The sequence below is a fragment of the Bubalus bubalis genome, chromosome 4, assembly GCF_019923935.1.
Source record: "Bubalus bubalis isolate 160015118507 breed Murrah chromosome 4, NDDB_SH_1, whole genome shotgun sequence".
In the NCBI taxonomy this organism is placed as follows: Eukaryota; Metazoa; Chordata; class Mammalia; order Artiodactyla; family Bovidae; genus Bubalus; species Bubalus bubalis.
This window is the reverse complement of record NC_059160.1, coordinates 96,474,455-96,500,230: the sequence shown is the minus strand read 5'-3', so window position 1 is coordinate 96,500,230 and position 25,776 is coordinate 96,474,455. Positions and strand designations below refer to the sequence as shown.

Here is a 25,776-nt window from a genome sequence, read left to right as displayed (position 1 = left end):
CAGGCATTGAAAATACATTATTCCTCATTCTTTAATAGTTATTAAGCAAAGTGTGGGGCTAGCCATTATGACGGGAGTGATAATTCACCCTTGTATCTCACCCAAGAGACTTTGCTATCTCCTTTGCTATCGAGCAAAGGAGAAAAGACTCTCAAATACATACTATGTAGATAAGCAACTATGATAAATGGCATTCAGTGCAGAAGGAAATTTCTGGATCAAGTGTTTTCGTCTTTCAGAGTCAAGACACTTTACTTTGGGCTGTGAAATCAGAAGTTTCTCACCAGCCATTCTATTTGGTCTCAGATCTGACCTCTGTCCTTCTTCTGCTTTGCTGTGCACTGCAAGGAGCTAACTCCTGCAAGCTCCTTTTCCCTGGCTATGCTGCCAGCTGGTTCCAGCTCAAGTGCACCAGTGGGAGGCCCCAGAGAAGGCTCGTGTAACTGGAGGAAGGAAGGAGCCAGGGTATTTCTCCTCACTTTCTGAGGCTATACAATGAAAAAACCAACAGAGTATTTTCACAGGGTTTCTATGAGAATTAAATGAGATAAGGCATGAAAATGCTTATACCTTGTGTATAAAATAAACACTCGAGGGATAGAGCTGTTGCTGCTTTTAGCCTTGCTTCGATGAGTGGGAAAGAGCACAGTGATCAATTAGTGACGTCTGCCGAGAGTGAAGACTTGGGCAGTCATGCTATGTCAGCGGAGTATTTACCAACCCTGATATCTCGGAGCTGCATTGCGGAGACAGAACTGAGAGGAGCCGACAGATGGATTGACAGACTGGTAAGGTCTTGGGAGAAATCAAAGAACTGGGATGGTGACGTCAAGAATAGATACAGGCAGTGAACGAGAGAGAGAAGGTTGGGGAGAGAGGATTATGACTTCATTTTTAGATAAGTTGTTGGGTTCTTTCCAATTACCACAAAGCAAAAACCCCCAAACCAAAAAAGAATACACTTAACACTGCAAGAGATGTGGGATTTTGATAAAAATACCTGTGTGCAGTGAGTTAGCAAAGAAAACCGTCTAAGCACCCACACACTCAGACCTCACGGTGAGACCACAGCAATTCCAGTTACTGTATTCTGGGTCTCCTCTTGAGAGGGAAAACCACCATTCTTTGCTTAGTGATTCTTCCCTGCTCAGGACTCTCTCTCTTTCTGGTTCTATCTGGTTTTCCTCTTCTTGCCTCTGTACTGTGGTTATATTCTTTGTGTCCTGCATTCAGGATGATCAGAGTGGGTATTTACCATTTAGCACAGCGCTTCCTTAACTGCGTTGCATTCTCAGTTCAGGCCACCTCACAGTTTCCTTAAGTCTGGCCCACAATGGATGTCTTTGGCCTGGCATAGCAGCTGCAGCTGGCATAGCAGTCACCTGACACAGAGTGTCAAGGTCCACCCATCTCAGAAGGAGCTGTGGAACCAGTAGGTTTCATGGTGTAGACATGGTGAGTGAGCTGGAGATGTCATTGAGATCTCCATGGAGCTGAAAATGTCAGATTGGGTCATGGTTGAGAGAGCATTGAGGAGACTTGCTTACGTCTGCTTTTATATATCTGTGTATATTCGATCATACAGGATCAAAATCTGTCCAAGATGCAGAGCAAAGAAGTCAGAAATTATTTATGAAAAAAAGATGGTTCTTCCAGTGGAATCCAGAAAGCTAGACAGTTTGCAGAGGAAGAGATTATTACTGTTGTTTATAAGTGTTAGTCACTCAGTCGTGCCGGACTCTTTGCGACCCCATGGACTGCAGCCCACCAGGCTCCTCTGTCCATGAGATTTTCTAGGCAAGGATACTGGAGTGGGTTGCCATTTTCTTCTCCAGGGGATCTTCCCAACCCAGGGATCGAACCCGGGTCTCCTGCATTGCAGGCAGATTCTTTACTGACTGAGCTACAAGGGAAGCCCTGTTTACTGTTATTTATAGGGACGTCACTAATTTCTTAGAGGAACAAGCTAGAAATTGGCTTGGAAGGGTAGGTGTGGTTAGGTTAGGGTTTTCTTACTGCCTTGAGAGCAAAATAGTCTACACTTCAAGAAAACAAACAAAACAACTCAACCCTCTGTGATTCTTCCCAGAACTCTTCAAATCTGAGACATCCCTCACACCATTGGAACGTAAGGAGCCCAGAGCTTGCAACACAAATATTTCAAGGATAAGTTGATACGAGTTCACTTACATGTATTTCTTGAAAACAAAGAGAGAAAGAAAAAAAAGAGAGAAGGAAAAAATTAAAAGAAAAACACAATATTTTGAAAATCTGTTATTGATGGAGACAGATGGGGGCTGTAAGGGCACAGCTTTACCCCTACTCTTAAAAATTCCAGTTGAGGACAAAGAGGCCGATTCTTTAGGCAGCTCTACCTGATAGATGGATCTTTTTGCTTTTGTTTTCGTTAGTCACTGAGTCATGTTACTAGTTAGTTGCTCTTCCAACAACACAAGAGAAGACTCTACACATGGACATCACCAGATGGTCAACACCGAAATCAGATTGATTATATTCTTTGCAGCCAAAGATGGAGAAGCTCTGTACAGTCAGCAAAAACAAGACCGGGAGCTGACTGTGGCTCAGATCATGAGCTCCTTATTGCCAAATTCAGACTTAAATTCAAGAAAGTAGGGATAACCACTAGACCATTCAGGTATGACCTAAATCAAATCCCTTATGATTATACAGTGGAGGTGAGAAATAGGTTCAAGCGATTAGATCTGATAGAGTACCTGAAGAACTATGGATGGAGGTTCGTGACATTGTACAGGAGACAGGGATCAAGACCATCCCCATGGAAAAGAAATGCAAAAAGGCAAAATGGCTGTCTGAGGAGGCCTTACAAATAGCTGTGAAAATAACAGAAGCAAAAGACAAAGGAGAAAAGGAAAGATGTACCCATTTGAATGCAGAGTTCCAAAGAATAGCAAGGAGAGATAAGAATGCCTTCCTCAATGATCAGTGCAAATAAATAGAGGAAAACAATAGAATGGGAAAGACTAGAGATCTCTTCAAGAAAATTAGAGATACCAAAGAAACATTTCATGCAAAGATGGGCTCAATAAAGGACAGAAATGGTACGGACCTAACAGAAGCAGAAGATATTAAGAAGAGGTGGCAAGAATACACAGAAGAACTGTACAAAAAAGATCTTCATGACCAGGATAATCAGGATGGTGTGATCATTCACCTAGAGCCAGACATCCTGGAATGTGAAGTCAGGTGGGCCTTAGGAAGCATCACTACTAACAAAGCTAGGGGAGATGATGGAATTCCAGTTGAGCTATTTCAAATCCTAAAAGATGATGCTGTGAAAGTGCTGCACTCAATATGCCAGCAAATTTGGAAAACTTAGCAGTGGCCACAGGGCTGGGAAAGGTCAGTTTTCATTCCAATCCCAAAGAAAGGCAATGCCAAAGAATGCTCAAACTACCACACAATTGCACTCACCTCACATGCCAGCAAAATAATGCTCAAAATTCTCCAAGCCAGGCTTCAACGTATGTGAACCGTGAACTTCCAGATGTTCAAGCTGGATTTAGAAAAGGCAGAGGAACCAGAGATCAAATTGCCAACATCTGCTGGATCATTGAAAAAGCAAGAGAGTTCCAGAAAAACACCTCTACTTCTGCTTTATTGTCTATGCCAAAGTCTTTGACTGTGCGGATCACAACAAACTGTGGAAAATTCTTCAAGAGATGGGAATTCCAGACCACCTGACCTGCCTCCTGAGAAATCTGTATGCAGGTCAAGAAGCAACAGTTAGAACTGGACATGGAACAACAGACTGGTTCCAAACAGGAAAAGGAGTACGTCAAGGCTGTATATTGTCACCCTGCTTATTTAATTTATGTGCAGAGTACATCATGAGAAATGTTGGGCTGGATGAAGCACAAGCTGGAATCAAGACTGCCAGGAGAAATATCAGTAACCTCAGATATGCAGATGATACCACCCTTATGGCAGAAAGTAAAGAAGAACTAAAGAGCCTCTTGATGAAAGAGAGTGAAAAAGTTGGCTTAAAACTCAACATGCAGAAAACTAAGATCATGGCATCCAGTCCAGTCACTTCATGGCAAATAGATGGGGAAACAATGGAAATGGTGAGAGATTTTATTTTGGGGGGCTCCAAAATCACTGCAGATGGTGACTTCAGCCATGAAATTAAAAGATACTTGCTCCTTGGAAGAAAAGCTACGACCAACCTAGACAGCATATTAAAAAGCAGAGACATTACTTTGCCAACAAAGGTCCATCTAGTCAAAGCTATGCTTTTTCCAGTAGTCATCTATGGATGTGAGTTGGACTATAAGGAAAGCTGAGTGCCAAAGAAGTGATGCTTTTGAACTGTGGTGTTGGAGAAGAGTCTTGAGAGTCCCTTGGACTGCAAGAAGATCCAACCAGTCAATCCTAAAGGAAATCAGTCCTGACTATTCATTGGAAGGACTGATGCTGAAGCTGAAACCCCAATACTTTGGCCACCTGATGCAAAGAACTGACTCATTGGAAAAGACCCTGATGCTGGGAAAGATTAGAGGCTGGAGGAGAAGGGGACGACAGAGGATGAGATGGTTGGATGGCATCACCGACGTAATGGACAGGAGTTTGAGTAAGCTCTGGGAGTTGGTAATGGACAGGGAAGCCTGGGTGTGCTGCAGTCCATGGGGTCGCAGAGTTGGACACAACTGAGTGACCGAACTGAACCCCAGGTGGGCTTGGATTTGACATTAGACATGGACTCCCTCCATGCCCCAGGTTTGTGGCTCACATTATGCCCTTGATGTGAAAGAAAGAAAGGGCAAACTTGCCAGGTTCTTTCTGGGAGGACTTGTATTGTTTGCCACTTTGGCATGAACAGAACTGGGCTGAGAGGGAAGTTTTGAGGAGTGACTGAGATCACACTCCTGGACAGATGAGCTGGGTTCAAATCCTGCTTGTCATCAGCTGTGTAAGATTGTGCTATCGTCATGCTTCAGTTTCTTTATCTGTAAGTTGGGATGAAATGAATAGTGTCCATCTCACAGGGTTATGGGAGGATTAGGAAGCTGTAAGTAGCTGGTGCACGGGCTCCCCTAGTGGCTCAGTGGTAAAGAATTCACCTGCCAATGCAGGAGATGCAGGTTCGATCCCTGAGCCAGGAAAATCTCCTAGAGAAAGAAGTGGCAACCCACTCCAGTATTCTTTTCTGGGAAATCCCATGGACAGAGGAGCCTGGTGGGCTACAGTCCATGGGGTAGCAAAAGAGTTGGTCACAAGGTCATGACTTAGCGACTAAACAACAGCAGCTGGTGAATGGTAAGCCCTTAATGGTGTTGGCCATTGTTAACACTCTGAACAGATGTAAGAAGAAACTTTCGAAGTCCACAGAAGGCTAGAGAGACACCAAGCGGGGCAAGCTCCTCCCTAGGAAGGGAAACAGTCCTCTGTGTTGGTGGTGAGCAGTAATTATGATGGAAAAAACATTTTCCAAGGTCTGGAGCTGACGTGTCCTCCTTGTGACATTTTAATCTCTGAGTAATAGATTCCATTGCTTGCAGAGCCATGATTTTTCAGTTTATTGCTTTTTCCTCTTCTGTCTCAAACCTGGATTCCTCCTCCCCTGGGCTCCAGCCTGTCTCCAGCAACCCTGAAGTGTTTCTGGACAGTCCCTATTCCGGAGCCACGTTCTTTACTCAGCTCAGATAAGGAAGCCTCTAGCCCCGGCAAGACACACTGCCTTCCTTGAGGAAAGTGGTGAGGGCCTACTGTGTGCTGTATCCATCATATCCCCTTTCATGCTCCCAGCAGCCCTGTAAAGCTGGCACTGAGATGGTCTCCACTTAAGGTGTAGCCGCGGGGTCTGTGCTTGGGTTTTGGAGTCAGTGAGCCCAGGTCTGGTGTTCACTCACGTGTTCACTGTGAGACCTTGGGCAAGCTACTTCAGTCCTCTGAGGCTTGGTTTCCTCATCTCTAAAATCAAAGGGACGATAATAATGCCGGCCTTAAAGGTTGTGGGGAAGATTGAATTAAATAGTATGTGTAAAATGTATGGTATAGCACCTAGAGTATGGGGGCATGCTCAATAAATGCTTATTACTAATGGTATTGTCTAGAATTGAAAAAACTGAATTAAGGTAGTTATTATTATTAGATTTTGCAGGTGAGAAAACTCCTTTATACCCATCTCTGAGTTTAGTGCTTTTCTCACTGTACACAGTCACTTGCCTCTTCAGGGCCAGGACTACCATTCTCCTGTCTTTTATAATAATAGACATTTTGAATGGGTGGAAAGACTACATTTCCCAGCATTCCTTGTGGCTGGACGTGGCCATGTAACTGCCCAGTAGAATGTGCTTGGATATGTGATATCTGAAGCTTCCTCTTAGTTGTTAACAGGGAAGAGATTTGCTTTCCTTTGCACCTTTTTCCCTTGAATTGACTACACAGACTTTAACATGAGAAGAATATAATTCTCTGTCTTGTTTGAACCATTGTAGAGAAAGCAGCAGGGATGTCAGCAGTGGTAGCTGACATCGAGAGTCAGGAGCCAAGAGAGCTGGATTTCCTGACTCTGACCCTCATGTGTCACTTGACCAAAGCATTCATTTTGCTCCCACGTTTGACAACATTTATTTTGCCAACAACTATAAAATGGCAACCCACTCCAGTATTCTTGCCTGGAGAATCCCAGGGACAGGGGAGCCTGGTGGGCTGCCGTCTATGGGGTCGCACAGAGTCGGACACAACTGAAGCGACTTAGCAGCAGCATGCTAGACATTAGCAATATAGACATAAGTAAGACACAGCCTCAGAAATGATCTTACCTACTGTGGTCTTGGTGATGTTATCCATGTCAATCCTCGGGGAGAATATACTCCCTTATAGAGGATATGGATTCAACTCTAGGTGCAGGCCCGGGTTCTTGAGTAATTTCTCTGCTGGTTCTAAAGTTTTTGTATATTCAAAATGAGCTCCAAATCTGTTAGTTTAGTTAGAAAAATCACTGGTGCCTAGGTACTTACTAGTTGCAAATCCTCAGCAAGATATCGAACTTTAGCTCCAATGATTCAGTGTCAAATAGAAATAATGGCACTTGGAAGATTATAAAAGAAAACACATGCAAAGCATTTAGCACTGTATCTGACATTTGAGAAACACTCAACAAATGATGATAAAGGTGTTAGGCTTGATTCTCTGCTGCTCATAAAGCAGGCTGTGGAATGAGCCAGCTGAGAAGGTCCTCTGAAGGGTAAGCATCAACTTTACCCTGACCCTCATAAGTGCTATAAGGCTCAAACAACGCTGTGTTTGTTAAAACACGTTTTTAAAGGGTGATACAGTAGTGGAGTGAAGGCTTTGTCAGTATTCAAATCTGCAACATTCTGCCCTACCTATGTTGGTCCCTCAGATTGCTCTCCTTGTCTGCCAAGATCCCATCTGACAACTGCTGCTCCGTTGCAAGGCTTTATTGCCAATTCTGAGAGTTTATGTTACTGGCTGTTGAGTTTCTAATGTCTATGTCCATTGGGATCTATTCCTATAAATACACAACTGATCAGAATTCACAAAAAGAAAAAGTTTTAACCTAATCATTATATGGACCCCATATTTGAATATTCATAACAAGTTACATGGGACTTCCAATCATGGCTCAGATAGTAAAGAATCTGCCTGCGATGCAGGAGACCTGGGTTTTATCCTTGGGTTGGGAAGATCCCCTGGAGAAGGAAATGGTACCCACTCCAGTATTCTTTCCTGGAGAATTCCATGGATAAATCAGCCTTGTAGGCTATAGTCCATGAAGGTTGCAAAGAGCTGGACATGACTGACTGACTAACACGCACACACACACAAAACAAGTTACATATATATACATATGTATAATCTTGCATTGAGAGTCAGCATCTCAAACTCAAAATTATATATTTATACAGATAGATCATATATATCATATAGATAAATAGATTATATATTATATATATATATAGTTCTTAATTCCAGAGAATAATGATTATTATCTTAATTTTATAGGTGAAGATACTACGGTTCAGAGCGGTAATGTGTAAGTCTCCCACAAGGCTAATAAAGTTTAAGCTCAGTCCTCTCACTTGTACAAACATCTTCCAAGTCTTTGTTTTGATTTTGAATCCATGCATTTCATATTCTTTTTCTTAAAAGGCTCCCCAACTTGTTTAAGCTTCAGGCTCTACAAAATCTAGATTCTTCTCTGAGGGGTCACACAGATGCTAAGAATGCAGCTAGAATTTGAGCAGTAATTATTTGGGATTTCAGTTGAGTTTAAGTTTTCTATAAGAGCTCTTTGTAATTTATTAAAATAATGCTGTTGGCACGTATGGTTGTGCCAGTGGATCAGTATTGACCCACAAGGCTGGTATTGCAGTCTCACCATGTTATGCCCGAGCGATAGGCTGGATAAATGTTACAAGTCCGTTTGTTGATACCAGCACTTCCCAGTACTGTCCAAGCTACTGCACTGTGATAAAGGTTTCACAGAGCATGTTTCTTCTGACATGCTCGCTGATTGATGCATTTTTCTTATGGGACAGAATTATCACTTCCATATTATAATGGCTAATTTAGCCAAGAAATAAACATCTTAATGGGAAAACCAGAATAGAGGATGAGGAAACTGTCATGAGTACATATGAGACACCTCTGGGAATTCCCAGATATGACTCAGTGACATGTTGAAGTGCTGGGCAGCTTGCCTTTAAAATGTGAGTAGTTCTTTACCTGACTCCAGTGTCTCTATAGCCTGAAAAGCTCTAACTGATCTTGTTTCTTTGCTCATGTTTTTCCATCCTCGAGCTTCCCCGGTGGCTCAGATGGTAAAGCGTCTATCTGCAATGCGGGAGACCCGGGTTTGATCCCTGAGTTGGGAAGATCTCCTGGAGAAGGCAATGGCACCTCACTCCAGAATTCTTGCCAGGAGAATCCCATGGACAGAGGAGCCTGGTGGGCTACAGTCCATGGGGTGGCAAAGAGTCGGACATGACGGAGCGACTTCACTTTCACTTTTCCATCCTCACACTTCTTCATTCCTCTCCTCTGAATATCCACCATCTTTCAGAACTAGGACTGGGCACAGCAGAGGAATGCAGAAAAGGAAGCTGGATTCTCACCCAAGGGTACAGGAGTGTGAAGGTGGGAAAAGGACATGTGTAGCCGCCTTTTGCCTCTGATTATGACTCAGGTCATTGGTGAGGGTTGATCTGAATGCTAATGTTGCAGCACCAGTCCTCTTCCTGGGGAGAGTCAGCCACCTACCCACACAGGGTCTGCCCTGCCTGGAAATCTCCATGCCTGGCTTCAGTCACCGTCAGAGCTCTTCTTGGTAGAAAAAGACAAACATACCTTGAGGTTTCTGATTTCCTCTAATTTGGGAAATGTGCCATTTCCACACCTTCAGTACCAACGGATGTCTCTCCTTGTCTTATCAGTAAAATGCCCTAAAAAAACAGTAAAAACTGACTCACATTCAAAACAAATCTTATGGTTTTAAAGATATGGAGATGTTCTTTTCTTTTTCCTTGAGAGTAGCTGCTGCTGCTGCTAAGTCGCTTCAGTCATGTCTGACTCCATGCTACCCCATGGACGGCAGCCCACCAGGCTCCCCAGTCCCTGGGATTCTCCAGGCAAGAACACTGGAGTGGGTTGCCATTTCCTTCTCCAATGCATGAAAGTGAAAAGTGAAAGTGAAGTCACTCAGTCGTGTCGGACTCCTAGCGACCCCATGGACTGCAGCCTATCAGACTCCTCCGTCCATGGGATTTTCCAGGCAAGAGTACTGGAGTGGGTTGCCATTGCCTTCTCCTCTTGAGAGTAGAGATAAAACTAATTCTGGTTTTCCAGGAAGCAGGATGAAGGTTGGGTAAGGAGATGGGCAGAGAACAAACCAAAGCCCTTGAGTCCTGTGCCAGCTACTCTGTGCTTGCAAAGAGCGACAAAGACATGCTTAAGATGATCCACAGGTGGGGGCCCAGTGAGGGCATTCAGAGGAGGCAGCGACCTCTGGCTCGTCCAGGAGTCCAGTGGCTATCCACCAATGGAGGGAGTTTAGCTTCCTCCCTTAGAGTCCGAGACAGTTTCTAGAACAGCTTCCAGGGCTGATTTCTGTCTATTTGAGAAGGATTTGAAATTCTGAGCTGTCTTCATTATACACAGGCCAAACAATCTTTATTTTCCCACCTCTTTACCATTAAAATTTTTTATCAATTAATACATACACACAGTGGGAGAAAACTGAGAAGATAAGTTTATGATAAAAAGAAATAGTCTCCTTTTCTACTTCTCTCTAGCCTGGTCTCTTTTTCTCCAGAAACCATTTCTCTTTCTCAATTTAAAAGTTGTAAAGTTTCTGGTGGTTGCCTCCACATTGAGAAATAATTTTTTTTTTACTGCCTGTTCATGATTTATCAGCTTTACAACTTTACACCAACTTCCTGTTAAGATAATGAGTTTTGTTTTTTTAATCCCTCCTCTAGTCCTTCACCCTTCAAACTTACATCACTATTTTGAGTTCCCAGATTTTGACATTTAAAACACAAATTGAATTTCTATTTTATCTTATACACCTTGACCAGTGGAAACCAGTTCTTGCTAAAGAGTCAGACTTTAGAAAAGCAAGGAATAAGAGTTGTTCTGGGAATCTAAGGAGCAGGAATGAATGCACCATCTCTTTAGGGCACTGCCTGATGGGAATTAGTGGGGATTCTTAATTTGCCAGAGAGAGGAAGTCTGATAGGCTTACAGTGGGCCACATACTCACCCACAGGCTAGAGAGTGTCCATCCTGTGGATGAAGTTTCCCTCAGCCGGCGGGTTGTGGAGGGGAAATGACCCGAAGGGAACTTGAGGTGCTGTTACTCATGATATATGCTGTAGAGTCCTCGATTTATAAGATATCATATATTTCATGGCCACCCCTCCCTTCTTTTCACCTGTCTTTCCTTCTTGCAAATCTCATTTGAGTTTGTAGTTTAATGCTAACTAGATTCATAATAGTTAAGTTGTTTCTGGGCAGGCTTTGTCTTGCTGATTGTCAAAATGGAAAATCATTAAACAGCCCTTCTAGCATTATCTTTCTGGAGAGCAGCATACGATGATTGCATTCATCTCCTCACAGTTTTTAATTTTTCCTGGAACTTCTAATTGCCTTAATTTTTATATTTTCTGCCTTTATCATTTCTTTATGCCCCTAAAATGTCTGCAGCATGCTCTGTAATTTATGGAAGTTCTTTTCTCCCCAGAGCCATACTCTAGGAACTCTCCAATTACCTCCCTCCTCTCATGTAGACTGATGGCCTTCTGGGACTGATAACTAGCTGCTGTTTTTCCTTCCCTTTAGTTCTCCCTGGATCTTATAACTTCCTCTTTCTTGATTTAATTCCTAATTTGATTGGAGCACATTTTCTCCAGTAACTCCCAACTGAAGAATGGATAGGAAATGAACTTTCTGAGGCCTGCCTGTATAAAGATGTTTATTCTGCCATCATTATTTAATGACATTTTATCTGGGACAGAACTCAAGTCAAAGACCATTTCTCTTCAATTTGAAAGCTATTGTTCCGTTTCCTTTCAGCACTGGCGTTGCTGCGCCAGTCCGTCTCTTTCTTTGTCCTTTGTAGGTGACCATTTTCTCTCTCTGAAGCTATTAGGGTCTTTATTTTTGATGTCGTGAAATTTCACAGAGATGTGCCTAGGAGGGGTCTTCTTAAATTCTCACCTTTCAGTATGGAAACTCTTGTCTTTTGTGTTGGAAAATTAATTTGTATTATTGCTTTCTCTCCTATTTTCTCTCTCTTCTCTTGGGAACTCCTATTGGTCAGATGTTGGATGTTTTGGAACAGATCCTCCATGGTGCTGATCTTTTTCTCTCAGATTTTAGGGAATTCATACCAAGTGAAGGAGCCAGCAGTGTGCACATATACAGTCGGATGACTCACTCCACATATCTTCTAGTTCACCTTCCTCTGCTGCAGTGACTGGATGAATAGAACCCCTTGTGGCGAGAGATCAAGTATGTGGTTTATGTTCTTCTAATTGGATGTGCTGGTACAAGCGGAGGCAGAAGTGATCAATGTGAGGTGGTAGTGGTACGTAGGAGGATAGAATCTTCTGACTAGGAGAGTGGTAGAGCTGTCTGGTAATTCTGAGGTGGTAGCAGCCACGCTTACATCCTCAGGTCTACACTGGCTACTCAGTGCTAAGGAGCAGAAGCTACTACCATGCCTCTCTCAAGCAGCTGGCATGGCCAAGCTCTTTCCCGGCTATTAAATTTAAGTAGGTAGCATTCCTGATGGCTCAGGTGGTAAAGAATCTGCCTGCAATGTGGGAGACCTGGGTTAGATCCTTGGAGGAGGGCATGGTAACCCACTCCAGTGTTCTTGCCTGGAGAATCCCATGGACAGAGGAACCTGATGAGCTACAGTCTATGGGGTCGCAAAGTCAGACATGACTGAGCAACTAAGCACAGCACAGCACAGGTAGCATTCAGACCTGGTTTTCCATCCCTCCCCCAAATTCTGTGAGCCACCGAATATCCTTTAACAAATCACTTTCTGCTTCAACTTGCCAGAATGGGTTTTGTTGTTTGCATGTAGAAAACTTTACAAGAAGGCATGTTCTAGGTCGTATGGAAACAGAGGCAAAGAGGTCTTTTCCTTCCTGAAATGAAAGAAATGATTTCACAGAATGAATGCCAATTGAACAGAGACTTTTAGAGTGTGTTGAAATTTATTGAATGGACAAAGATAGAAGGAGATTTCAGATAAAATCACAAAAGTGAGTGAGCTCATATACATTCATTCATTTATTTAATGTTCATGAGTATATACTATGTTCTAGGTACTGGGCTAGATTCTTTGCATACAGCAGTGAGAAATATAACTATGATTCCTGCCCACAGAATGTTTATGCATTTCCAAATTGTACATGTAGATTATGTTACCCTGAAACAACGTAAATGTGGAGGTTACAATAAAGAAATTGTGTGACCCTTTTCCCATTAAGTACTTGCCTCTTGGGAGGTAAAGAAGAATATAATTTCTTACCTGTGTTCCTATAAATAGTGGTGAGATAATTGTCAGAATAGTGGGCTAATTTGGTTTTATTCAAGTGATTATCCTTTTCTGAAGGATCATCTTGCCTATCTTCCTTTATCAGTGTCTTAACTGATGTGTTTTGGTGCTGCAGAAAATCAGGGTTAGAGGAAGAGAGAAATTGAACAGAGGGATAAAAACATACCTATGCCAAGGCTTATTATTCTATGTCAGCTTTCATGGTGAAAACTATCCAACTATGAAGCCTCAGGACCGCTCTAGAGGCCCACCATCATTTCAGACTCTTGGCTTTGTTTCTTGGACTCCAAATGACCAAGACCACTCATAGCATGAAAAGCCCCAAGGGACAACAGCTGATGATTGGGGCTGATGCTCCTAGATCCAGGGAAATTTGCAGTCAATTTGCAGTCACCTCTATGTACCGAAGATCCCCTTTACTTAGATGGCTCCATGGCTTGGCTGGGTTTTCAATTCATTAATGACTAGAAAGGTAGTATCCTTTCCTGTTTCACAATGACTTATTGTCTATAACACCATCCCTACTTTTCTTTGGCTTTCTCTCTTCTCTCTTCTGGAAATTGGCACAGTTCATTAATTAAATCATGAGAAATGGTAGGGATCCAATTTGCCGTTGGCAGTCCAAGAGGCAAATTCCAGATTCCGGTAGTCAGTTGCAGAATCAAATTTTCAGAGATTTCATTGCTAGGACATTTTGTGAAACCAATTTACCATAACAATAATAGTTAACATTTATAGATGCTTTTTGAGTGCCAATAGCTATGATAAGCATTTGTATTCATTTACACCTTTAATCGTAACAATATCACCATGGCATAAGTATTCTCAATGTCGCCATTTTAAGATGATGAGGTTGGGAGTAGTTAAGTTTAAATCGAGTCAGTTAATAAGTGGCAGAGTCAAGGTGAGACCCCAGAGTAGTGAAATCTAAGGCCTGAGCTCTGATCCACTCTGCTGTATTGTACCCTGTGGTGAGTTGGCATTTTTATTCTGATTATTTTTCTCTATTGGACATCCTTCATCATCCCTGAAATAAGAGTTTGAACCAAATTAAGATTTACTTAAGCCAAAGTTTTTATCAAGTTATGAATTGACCTTAAAATTAGTTTCATGTGTAGGCATAGCTTAACCATGAAGCACTGGACATTCTCTCTCTGACTGGTCCAACAGGCATAAATTGCAAATTTTATGGCTCTAAAATAGTTTGAGTTTTAACTCAATAAATGAAAGAAAAATCAGTGACACATTCTTGAAATTTAAATTGTAAGTGTATCCTCTCTAAGTTACCATCCAGTTACAGGGTGATTTTTACAATGTTCACAGAAACTCATTGGTGTTGCTACTATTTTAACACATAAATTTATTTCCAAGATGTTTAAGTGGCATATTGCAGAAAGTCAGCTGGATTTTGATTCTTAAAAATCTGGCAATGATGGAAATGCTTTTTGAATTTAAGTGAGAACATCCTCCCTGCTAAAACAGCACTCTGATTAGATTCATTTCTAGAACTGCATTACTCACACATGGAAATGGTATAAATTTGTTACTAAACCGTCTACAGATGGTAGGGTTTATTTTCCCCCAGTAAACACCAGAGGCTGTGATCGTGCACTTTAGAACAAATGGGCTCATTTCTGCAGCCTCTTCATATTTTGCATAGCAATGTCCTGCTCATTGAACTGGGTCCGTAGTTCTTGCAAACAAAGGCTGTTTAACATTAGTGATTGCATCTTGAAAACAGAGAACTTGTTTTGTTATAAAAGATGATTGCTCTTCTATCCTGTCCTATTCAGCAAGATAAGGACTGCCATAACTCCATGAAGAATAGAGAAACTACTGAAATGACAGAATCTTAAGAATTGAAAAGTGCAGTAAGTGTCCCCCAGGGGACACCTCTGCAGTCTCTGAGAGATGCTTATTTCCACTGCTCTGGCTGAATAACTTCTACAGATAAGAGCCTTACCACCCTGCTGAGATGACCGATAAGAGTTTGTTGAGTGTGCCAGTCTCCGCGCTGGGTACTGGGGAGTAGGAGGCAGACAATATACCCATTGCTGTCCTCCTGGTCTCTGCCCTCATGGAGTCAGTGGTCTAGTGGGGAAAAGGCAAGTAAGCAAGCAGTTATGGTTCATATAGGCTGTTTGGGTCGCCTCCTATGCACCATATTGTTGAGGAGGGATTCCCAGCCTAGGGTTATGGGGATGGCTGAGTATATGACCCTCAGCACTGGGCAGCTGAGACTAATAGCAGTTTAGCAACCACATATCCTCATGGCGGGGTGGCTGGGGATTGGGGAGGATACCACGTACCATACAAAGATGGCTCTCAGGAGCCGAATGGAAACGTCAGTGGAAGCTGTGTGAGAGGCAGGCTTGTAGTATCAAGAGGGTGAAGAGGCCCCTGGTTCCTGCAGGAGGATGTGACTGGCAGGAAACTGAAACCCACTGCTCAAGGATAAGCAGGAACTGCACCTGGGGTGGGGGTGGGGGTTGATAAAGAGGGCTGTTTGATTAGGGAGGTTATCTATCCACGGGAGCAGAGTGGGGAAGGGACTTTGCCATTATGCCATTTGAGGCCTCCCTGATTTCATCAGATGTTGAGGCAGCAGGTAATAATACTGAGTGTCAAATTTAGTTCTTACACCATAGGGGATTCTATGGAGGGACAATTAAAACATGATTTGGGGATGGGGCCTAGGCAGAGGAGATCGGGGCTGACATTCCTAAGAAAGACAACATTTAAACAGAGACCCAAAGAATGAATTGGAATTAGACATTCCCAAAGATGGGTTTTCAACTACAGAGCAGAGAGGTGAGAGAGAGCCCAGATTGTGCATATGAGGGGGTGAGGTGGGGAGAGGCCGACTGAGAGAAGTTAACCCCACAGATTCTCCCCGCAGGCATGTAGGCAGGAAAGAAGAGAGAGATGGAAGGGGAGCCTCATCAGGGCCCAGTCATGTAGAGCCTACCTGTCCACAGCATCAGACAGGTGACCTCTGTGAGCTGGAGGAAAGGCATATAGCAGGCATGGCACAGACTGGGAGGACTTGGAGACAAAGTCCCAATCCACACGGGAGGCCCTTTCCATGTGGGGACCTGTGCCCAGCATTACCAGATACCCCGATTTTTCCAGAGAAGCCATACGTTGGGATTTGTAGACAAAGCTTTCAAATTTACAGACATTGGCTCTACTGGAAATTTATTAAAAAGAAAAAAAAAAGCACTGTGCGAGCCAAGCAAAACCTATCATCCCACAGGCTTCTGGTGTGTAATCTCTAAGAAAAAAACTTGAAAGCCACGAGAAAGAGTTGAGGGTCCACCATAAAGCCATGGGAGATTTAGGAGCAATGGGGATCTACTGCATAGCTTCGTAATGGGCCAGGGCAGGATCACATCTGCATGTGAGGATTGCAGCCATTGAAGACCAGGTGGGACGCTAAGATTCAGTGTCTCTGTCTGACCTGGGGAAGCGACTGTAAAGATGGAGGAAAGCTATTTTCATTCCAGAATCATGTAGGAGGTAGAAGCAATAGGACATGGATGTCTTGGGGAGGGTGGGGGAGAGGAGTCAGATCTTTGACTTATCACAGTATCAGGCAGTCTGTTAGAAATCTCCTTCTTGCAACTTCTATATGTTGAAGGCCATCAGGACTCATCCTGAGTCTTTTCCTCATTATTCCATATGTAGGGGCTGAGGTGGGTAGTAATTGATAGTGTGAAAAGTGCAAAGTTCTTTCAGCCTAGAACTTAGAAACCAGAATGAATATGATTGGTGGGGAGCAATAAATTTACTTGCTGAGCCATAGGCTAAGATTTAATCGAATTTTCATGTTCTGAGTTTTCATAAAGTGATGCAGGAGCCAAGCTACCCCTCAGAGGCATGCTGGGTGCCCTGGGGATTCCAGACAGTGATTAGAAACATGCAAGGCAGGTAATTCACTTGGATGGTTATTCAAATTTCTTATCAGAAGTTTATATCAAGCTGAGTGAGGGGGGTAGGTTCTCTGCCTGAGACTGAACATGACTAATTTAGCCATTTCTCCACATTCCAGAGAGATGAGAATTTAACACAGTCCCTCGCTCTTGATAAATTCCCTTGGTATAATTTAGATTTTGCCCTCAGATACAAATGTGTAAGTTGTTTTAGCCTCCCAAGTATAGACAAGTAAGGGAGTCAGCATCCTGATTGTGTAAAGGAGGCAAATGCCTTAAATGTACCTCTATACTCCCAAACTGTGAACAACAAAAACTAGTTTAGCAGACACAAACAGTAGGCCTATGCAAAGAAGATTCTTGGAGGTTTTCTAGAAAAGCTGGATCCCAGGTATGTATGGAAGATGAGAAAGGGTGAAGGATAGTCCAGAGCACGCAGGAGATCCTCAGCTTGTCCCAGGTCTAGCAGGAAGATCAAACATATGTCAGTGGGAGCTCTTTCATCCTCCAAATGAAATGGAATAAACCCTGGATGCTGATTATTTTTTGGTCTTTCTTATTCTATTGTGTTGCTTTTTCTTAACAAAACAAGTTTATTGTAGAAGATTAGAAAATAGTTCATTGTGAAAAAATTACAAAAGTAGATACATAGAAAGAAAAAGAGAGAAGGAAGGAAGGAAAGGAAGGAAGAAGGAAGGAAAGGACTTGAAACACTGGAGAGAGGAGAGCTCTAATAATTCCAACACCCAGAGGTAACCTCAGTGAACATTGGATGTATATCTTTTCAGTGTTTTTTTCAGTGGGTCCATGTATTATTAATTTTTTTCCAAGAGTGGAGTTCTGCTCTTAATAGGGTATAAGAATAACAGTCAACCTGCTTAGGTAATTTGATTTATATTATAAACTTGCATTCTCTTGGGGGAGCAGGAATGGAAATATAATCTCAGTTCAAAAATGTCCTCACTTGCTCCAGTGCTCAGTTGCCAGTCCACGCAGGGCACTGTTGAGTCCTTTCTTACTCAAACTGCTGATCCTCCAGACCCCCATCCTTTTAACTATGTTTGTTTCCCTCTTGAGTCACACTCAGCTGCAAGAAACTTAGTGAGCTTGTCCGAGGGGCCCTATTAATTGCATGTCACTCTCAGCTCTCAGACACAGAGGGCAATTCACCAGGGCCCAGGACATGCTCCCTGTTTATGTAAAGCCTTCCTGCACACACACACATCTCTGGGACATTTCTTCCTCTGGCTTTCTACCACCTGCCCAGCCTGTGCCTGAGAAGAAAATGTAGGTTCCTCTTCCCAGAGTTCTGCAAATGCCCAAGGAATTGTGATTTCCCCGCTTAGCTGACACCTCCACCCCGCATTAGAAGAACATTCAGAAGATTTCCTCCTTCTCATGGGATCTTCCAAATCTGTTATTCATGCTCTGAATTTTTATTGTCACTATTGTTCCTTTTAAGGACTTTCAAAAGAAAAAGTCAGGAGACGGTCCTATTTTCTCTCATCTGCTGTTCAATACCCATCACTCTGGCAAAAACTTCAAATGGCCTCATCTGAGGCATTAAAGTGTTAGTCACTCAGTCATGTCTGACTCTTTGTGACCCATGGACTATAGCCCATCAGGCTCCTCTGTCCGTGGAATTCTGCAGGCAAGAATACTGGAGTGAGTTACCATTTCATTTGAAGAGTAGAAGGGATGAAATATCAGGAAAGTGGAAGGAATGCCAGATAAAATTTTAAAGCGAGGTCACTCCACTGTGCTTACAGGAACTTAGGTTCCAATTCCTCCAAGCAGGCTGGGAGGTGGCAACCTGGAGGAGAGCTTTCTAAGAGGAGGTGTGGGGGAGAGGGGCAGTCCCTTGGCTATTCTTTCTACCTGTGGTCCATGCTCTTGCCCTTCTGGATGCAAACTCACAGGGTACTTCCTTGGTTCTGGTCCTTGGCCCCTGGAGCCCAGAGCAAAGGTATCCACCCAGGAAGAGCTGAGTTTTCTTACCTCACCTCTCACCTGTACTATATGGGGGTGGGGCGGGGGTGAGCCCTTGAAGGAATATAATCTCCTGGAGAGAAATGTACTTTCCAACACTAATGTAAATATGATTCATGCAATTTCCGCAGCTAGGCTCCTTTATGTCCCTAATTCGGAAACACGGGCCGGAGGTTCTTACTTATCCTCCATCCCAGAAGGAGACCCTGAGCTGGGCTTGGTCCTGCTCCAGCATCTGAAGTAGAAACCACAGCCTTGAGATGGTGCCAAGGCAGCCAATTAAGAAGGTGTTGATGACACTTCCCAGGAACATTTTTCTAGATGTTTAACTTTGACCAAAAGTTTAAGCTTCTAGTAAACCCCAGGAACCTCACATTTTCCAGGGAATAGTGCCTGGACTATTAAAAACTTCCAAGAAACTCCGATTCTCAGAAGGCTTTGCAGCCTTCAAACTCATCCACCCATTCAACCTTTCTGGACAAAAACAAAGGCGATGAAATGGTGCTTTCTCTCATTCCTGGAGAGTTTAGATGACTAAAGTCATATAAGAAGCCTGGTGCCGATTAAGCCACCACATAGGCTTTGGGAAGTGAGGTCTGGCCTCACTGGCCCTGGCCTCAGCCACTGGGTAGCACAGGATTGGCAGTGACAGCAGCAGCAGGATCTGTCAGCCCAAGAGCCTGGGGCTGGTGCTGGCCAGGCTCAGTGTCCTTGCTTCATTCTGTCTTATTCAAAATGACCACAGGCTAGCTCTTGATATCTGAACGTATATGACCATCAACCCAGCAATCTTATTGGACCCCAGCAAGTGGACTTCCATCCCTTCCATTTCCGTCTTACAGATGAGAAAAGTCTCAGAGGAGCCAAGGGATTCATAAACCAGCAGACTTGAGCCTGGGTTCTGACCCACATTTGGATTTCTCAAGAGTAGGTGGGAACAAGAGAAGATCTCACAACGTCAATCTCCCCAGACCCTGGGGTGATCTGGAAAGTGCAAGAGGAGGGGCCAAGTTGAGTAGGAGCCTGGGGGAAAGGGGCATTGAGGGTCCTGGGATAGCAATTTTTTTTAATCAAGTTGTGTAAAAGTAATTGAATAATTTTACAACTGGTACAGCAAACCTGGTATGTAACAGCAAATATGAACCCTGATCATAAACACTTTAACTGAGATACCCAGTGGTTGGATAAAAGTGGGAGGGATCCACTCTCTGGGTACGGAGTGGAAGGACTCACAAGATGGTCCATTAGACCATCAGAACGTGAGGAAGGGAAGGGCATCTCAAGGCATTTCAGGGAGGCTGGAGGGCAACAAGCAGCAGGATCTGCAGACTGTTGTGGGGCCCAGGGTTGGGGCACCAGGGAGAACACTTATAAGACCTGAAACTGGAGGAACACACAAAGACTTGGTCCGTGATATCTTGACTGGGGAATTTTGATAAAACATTCCTTTGTTTTGGACAGGTGGACATTTGTGGGTTGTTTCTTGACTCTAAAGCACAAATTATTAAACTTTGAAAAAAGATTTTTTTTAACTTAATATTCTTTAAAACAGATACCTTCATTCCATCGTGTTCTCCACTGCATCTTTGGTGCCTCCTATGCTGCTATGCATAGGGTCCCTGCTCACCAGTCCTCACTGATGCTGTCTCACTCTGTCATCTCACCTCCCAACAATCTTGCTGGAACTGGATCCCCTTTTGAAACCTCAGACTGCTTAGGTGAGCACCAGACTCCTGCCTGCCTATTCCCAGGCCTCTCTCCCCGTAGGCCGGAGGCTTCTCTCCTTCTTCAACCATGGGTGGTAGATTTGCTGTGAATAAAGTTATCATGCCACAAATTCCTACCTGATTTTAATATACCTTCCTTTTATACCTTTATCTAATACCTTTAAATAATATGTGTATCTTTTATATACTATGCAATGCTAAGTCGCTTCAGTCATGTCTGACTCTGTGCAACCCCATAGACGGCAGCCCACCAGGCTCCCCCATCCCTGGGATTCTCCAGGCAAGAATACTGGAGCGGGTTGCCATTTCCTTCTCCAATGCATGAAAGTGAAAAGGGAAAGTGAAGTCACCCTGTAGTGCCCGACTCTTAGCAACCCCATGAACTACAGCCTACCAGGCTCCTCCATCCATGGGATTTTCCAGGCAAGAGTACTGGAGTGGGGTGCCATTGCCTTCTCTGATATTTTATATAATACCTTTTAATTATATATATATATATATACACACACACACACACACACCTTTTTTTATAATACCTTTTACTAATACCTTCCTTCCCCTGGATTCCCACTGCCTCAGTCAATCCACTGAATTGGAACCCATTATACACCAGCTCCTGCAGGAAGCACACCAGAGGTCAACGTGGATACCATAAACTAAGCTTCCTGCCACTCCCCTGCAGTCCAGGGCTGAGCCAGGCATATTCCCTAGTTCTTCACTGCTGTGCCATCGGCTCCAAACATTCCATGTGCCCTACTCTTCCCCTACTTCACTCTCCTTGAGGAAGACACATCACGTATTATGTAAGGGTGCCCTAAGTTGCAAAGCAAGGACAAGCCAACTGAAGCCATGATTATCTGAACAAAATGTCCAACTCTCAACACAAATATTTAGATGAGTTCCATCTTTGTGATCTTGAGTGCTCTGCAGGAGAAGGTCCACAGTGCAAGAGCCAAGTGGAGACGTATCTTCCGTGCAGGGAGGCATGTGATGAAGTCCTTGTCTTTTGCCAGTTCTTGTCTACTCATTTTTAGCCCTGATGACCTAGGTTTATAGACACAGAGAGGAAATAAGATGTAGTAGAAAAATCATGACTGGATGTCCTGAGGCCTGAATTTTCATCCTGGCTGTGTGTACCCCACCCCAGCTGTGCTCCACTTCAAATCCCTTCTCCTCTTTTAAGACTTCAGTTCCTTAGCCTTAAACAGGGGACTGGGTGGGGGGTGGGGGTGGCTGGTTGATGCTCTTTCTAAGTTGATGATTCTCATTCTTCTTGTGTTTGCAGCCTACTTTCAAAGAGCAAACTATGGTGTAGCAATATTAAAAACTTTAAAAGACTCAAAACAACACTAAAAATGTCAGCAATCACTAAATACAATTCTCCAGCAAGGCAGTGTCTCTCCGTGACTGTAAAATCACCCACAGTTATGGTTCAATCTCTGGCTACATTTCACTACTTTATGGTTCTTTGAGTGGAGCTGTTTACTGCCATGACCTGCTTCTCTTGTGGACCACAGAGTCGAAACTTTCACATGTTCTGGAAGCTCCACAACCTTTCATTTGCCTGGGCTTGTTGACATTGCGCCCATGCCCCACAGAGCCTATTTGTTCCAAGACTCACTACCCACGTTATCTCAAGGTTTCATCTGACACACAAACTAAAATAAGGACTCAGATATAACCCAGATGGTTTTCCACATTGAACAAAGGTTAAAAATTGAGAATGATGGCTCTGTGGGCCACAACAGCTATGAAGTTCTATATTTTCATGAATTAAAAAAAAAGTAACATTTTGAGAAAAGAACTATATATTTGAGGTAGAGTACTTAATTAAAGCACCAAGTCCAAATCAATTGAAGAAAGAAATCCTCATGGATGAAAAAGTGAGCTCAGAGAGCCCAGAGTGGCCCGAGGAGCTTGTCGAGTTTGAGCGGCATTAGCAGAAAAATGGGGCTTCCCTGGTGGCTCAGACAGTAAAGAATCTGCCTGTAGTGCAGGAGACTGGGGTTCAGTCCTTGGATCAGGAAGATCCCCTGCAGAAGGGAATGGCTACCCACTCCAGTATTCTTGCCTGGAAAAATCTCATGGACAGAGGAGCATGGTAGGTTCATGGGGTTGCAAAGAGTCAGACGCAACTGAGCAACTAAGCATACATATGCCCAGAAGAAAGAAGAGCAGAATGGATCACAGAGAATGTGAGTGGCCAGATGGCGAATCTCAGTTCCTCTCCATTTCTCAAAGGTATATTTTTTAAGAAGCTGGCATTTAGAGTTTTTGGTAAAAGGAAGCAGTTATTTTTAGGTTCTGTTAAAAGATAAACTGAGGCATATTAGACATTTTGAAAGTTTGAGAGAGTTTATTTGAGCAAGTATCAAATCAGGCAGCATCCAACCCAGCAGATGTGATCCTGGGTCCTGGGAACACAGGTGTGTGGGGAGTCCCGGCGGGTCTCATCCTGGTCACTAGAACTATACGGTCCTCCTTTCAGGGAGGAAAACACATTTTCCCTCTACCTTTTAGGGTGAACGCTTGGCTAAGACTCGCTTTTCTCTAAGGCATCTCGTAAATGGATAGGCTTACCCAGGTAAAAGTTCTCAGCTGTGCCCACTGTAATTAAAGATTTTCGTAAGGTTTCCTAAGGTAAGGTTAACCTGCTCATTTAGTGTTAAAACAAAATTGTGTTCACCTGATTTGGAAGGACTGATGCTAAAGCTGAAACTCCAGTACTTTGGCCACCTCATGCCAAGTGTTGACTCATTGGAAAAGACTCTGATGCTGGGAGGGACTGGGGGCAGGAGGAGAAGGGGATGACAGAGGATGAGATGGCTGGATGGCATCACCGATTCAATGGACATGAGTTTGGGTGAACTCCGGGAGTTGGTGATGGACAGGGAGGCCTGGCGTGCTGCAGTTCATGGGGTCGCAGAGTCTGACATGACTGAGCAACTGAACTGATACTTCACGCTGAGCCCATCAGAATCAGCTGCACCCTGAACTCAATCCGGTTTTTCAGTCGGGCCCACCCCAACTCCGGTCCTTGCCAAAGTGTGTGTGAAAAAGAAACACTCACGTGAACCCTGAAAGCTGGTAAGGCGGAAGCCAGAGGCTCGAGGTGGACGGACGCAGCAGCTCCTGAGGCAGGGAGGCCGTGAACTCCCAGCTCCACAGGTACTGTGTCTGGTTGCTCGTCGTTGCTCCTGGGCCCGCTGGGGTCGCCTTTAGTTCTTCTTCTTACTAACAGAACTGTTAAAAGATAAACTGAGTCATATTAAAATTTTTAAGAGTTTAACTGAGCAAAAGTCCATTTGAATCAAGCTGCATCCAGTCTAGTACAAAGAAAGGAGCTCCGGGAGCTGTTTGGAATGAAAGACTTGCGAACACAAGGGAGCAGGAACGAGGGAAATAAACCAGGCCCAGAAGTGGGTGGTTAATGCAGTTACTTTCCTTCAGGGGTGGGCAGGGGTCTGTCAGGCAGAGACCCCACTCGTGCTGCTCAGGTGGTTCCTGAGTACCTGGTTTAAGGTTCCATTTACTGGGAGAGCCAAAAATATAATGAAGTCCCAGTTTGGTGATGTGGGGCTTAGCATAAGTGATGCCGTTTGAGGCCTGTTGTCTTGTTTTTCACAGTTCTTAAATATGGTTGTTTGGGGGTACCAAGTGGTGGATCCTATTGTATTCCTAGAAATTATTTTTCATCTTCTCAAATGCCCTTTCTAAACATTGGTCGGTTGGTTTATTGTTCCCAGCACAGAAAATTATGACCAGTTTAGTGGCTGCTTATTATAGGTTGAGTTTTGTTTGTCAGAGAATGCAGAGGATCAAAGCTTTTTAGCGCTAGGCAGAAACTAGATCAAAGGAAATCCTCATTTCACATCTCATAGGGCATGACTTATCTTTAAATACACAGAGTGGACATTTGGAATCAGGTTTTTATCATAAGACTGCTTTCTCCTGAGAAAAAGTTTACCCAGCCACCCACCCGTATTTGTGCCAGGAATGGGGTGGGGAGTGAGCAGTGAAGCCTGTGAGCTTTCTCTCTAGTGAGTCTCACGCGTTGGTTCAATGGTGATATTTTCGTCTCTTCTGTGTCAGATGGGTGCCGAGTGCTCGGGCGTACGTTGGTAAGTGAAGACAGGCCCTCATGTAGCCTAGCTGGGAAGACGGGCAGTTGTGTGTGTGATTGTGTTAAACCATGGGGAGTGTTCCAACCAGGGACAAGGACACAGAGTTGGGGGGCAGGAGGAGGGGCGCTTTACCTGGTGTGGGCAGCCATGAAGACCTCCGTAAATGAACAGCTGGGGCCAAGAAGGCCTGAACAAGTGAGGGACTGGCAGTGTGTGGAACAGCACACGTCAGGCCAAGGAGATGAGGAAGGGGATGGCTCCCCAGCAGGAAGTGAACAAGAGCAGTTCGGCCTGGGTGGAACAAAGATGGCGTTGCCAAGAAGGAACGCTGAAGGGGAGACAGCAGGCAGCCCACAGAGGGCCTTCCTTGTCAGCCCGCTTAGAGTGTGTCCTGTGTTCAGGGAACCGTGAGAAGCGTTGGAGGGTGTTAGGTAGGAGACGACTGTGATTGGCTGTGTGTGTTTGAAGATTCCCAGGAGAGAGCTGGTAAAATTGTGTGTGTGTGTGTTGATAAATCTGAGAGTCCGTGTGCAAGCCTGCTTTCTGTCTTTTTTATAGGGAATTATCACTATGTCAGGAAAAGTAGATCGTGAGCGCAGGCACAGGATGTCTCTGGGAAGACCAATGAAAGGCACAATGGCTGCTTCCTGGAGAGGAGCTGAACCCTCAGGGATAGAAGTGGAAGGAGTCTGACTTCCCACTGTACACCTTTTAACATTTTTGAAATGGTATGACTGTGTTATCCAATTAAAGTGTTTTTAAATCTGAGCGTTGAAGAATTCCTTAAAGGGGAGAGAGTCCTTCCCCCTGGCAATGGAGGAATCCTTCCTTTTCCCTGATAGACAGGCATCCCACTGTGTCCAAACACTTTTTTTGACAGTTCCAGGGCTGAGAAGTCAAGTCTAGAATTTGTTCTGACGTTG

The 25,776-nt window shown here is 43.9% G+C and overlaps 3 long non-coding RNA genes across 5 annotated transcripts; 2 read left to right on the top strand and 1 right to left on the bottom strand.

The window, feature by feature from the left end:
* Positions 1 to 23,537, top strand: LOC123333325. Of its 2 annotated transcripts, none has more exons than XR_006550638.2 (3): positions 1 to 788; positions 11,883 to 20,720; positions 22,015 to 23,537. It is a non-coding gene; the product is annotated as an uncharacterized LOC123333325 (long non-coding RNA). The 2 variants fall into 2 exon arrangements; XR_006550637.2 differs by lacking the exon at positions 1 to 788 and having other exon boundaries at positions 9,699 to 12,021; positions 20,555 to 20,720.
* Positions 21,635 to 25,129, bottom strand: LOC123333324. Of its 2 annotated transcripts, none has more exons than XR_006550636.2 (3): positions 24,986 to 25,129; positions 23,800 to 23,972; positions 21,635 to 21,773 (listed from the first exon to the last, which is right to left on the bottom strand). It is a non-coding gene; the product is annotated as an uncharacterized LOC123333324 (long non-coding RNA). The 2 variants fall into 2 exon arrangements; XR_006550635.2 differs by lacking the exon at positions 24,986 to 25,129 and adding an exon at positions 24,709 to 24,848.
* Positions 23,763 to 25,621, top strand: LOC112584624. The gene is made up of 2 exons (XR_006550634.2): positions 23,763 to 23,897; positions 25,412 to 25,621. It is a non-coding gene; the product is annotated as an uncharacterized LOC112584624 (long non-coding RNA).
* The last annotated feature ends 155 nt before the right edge of the window (positions 25,622 to 25,776 follow it).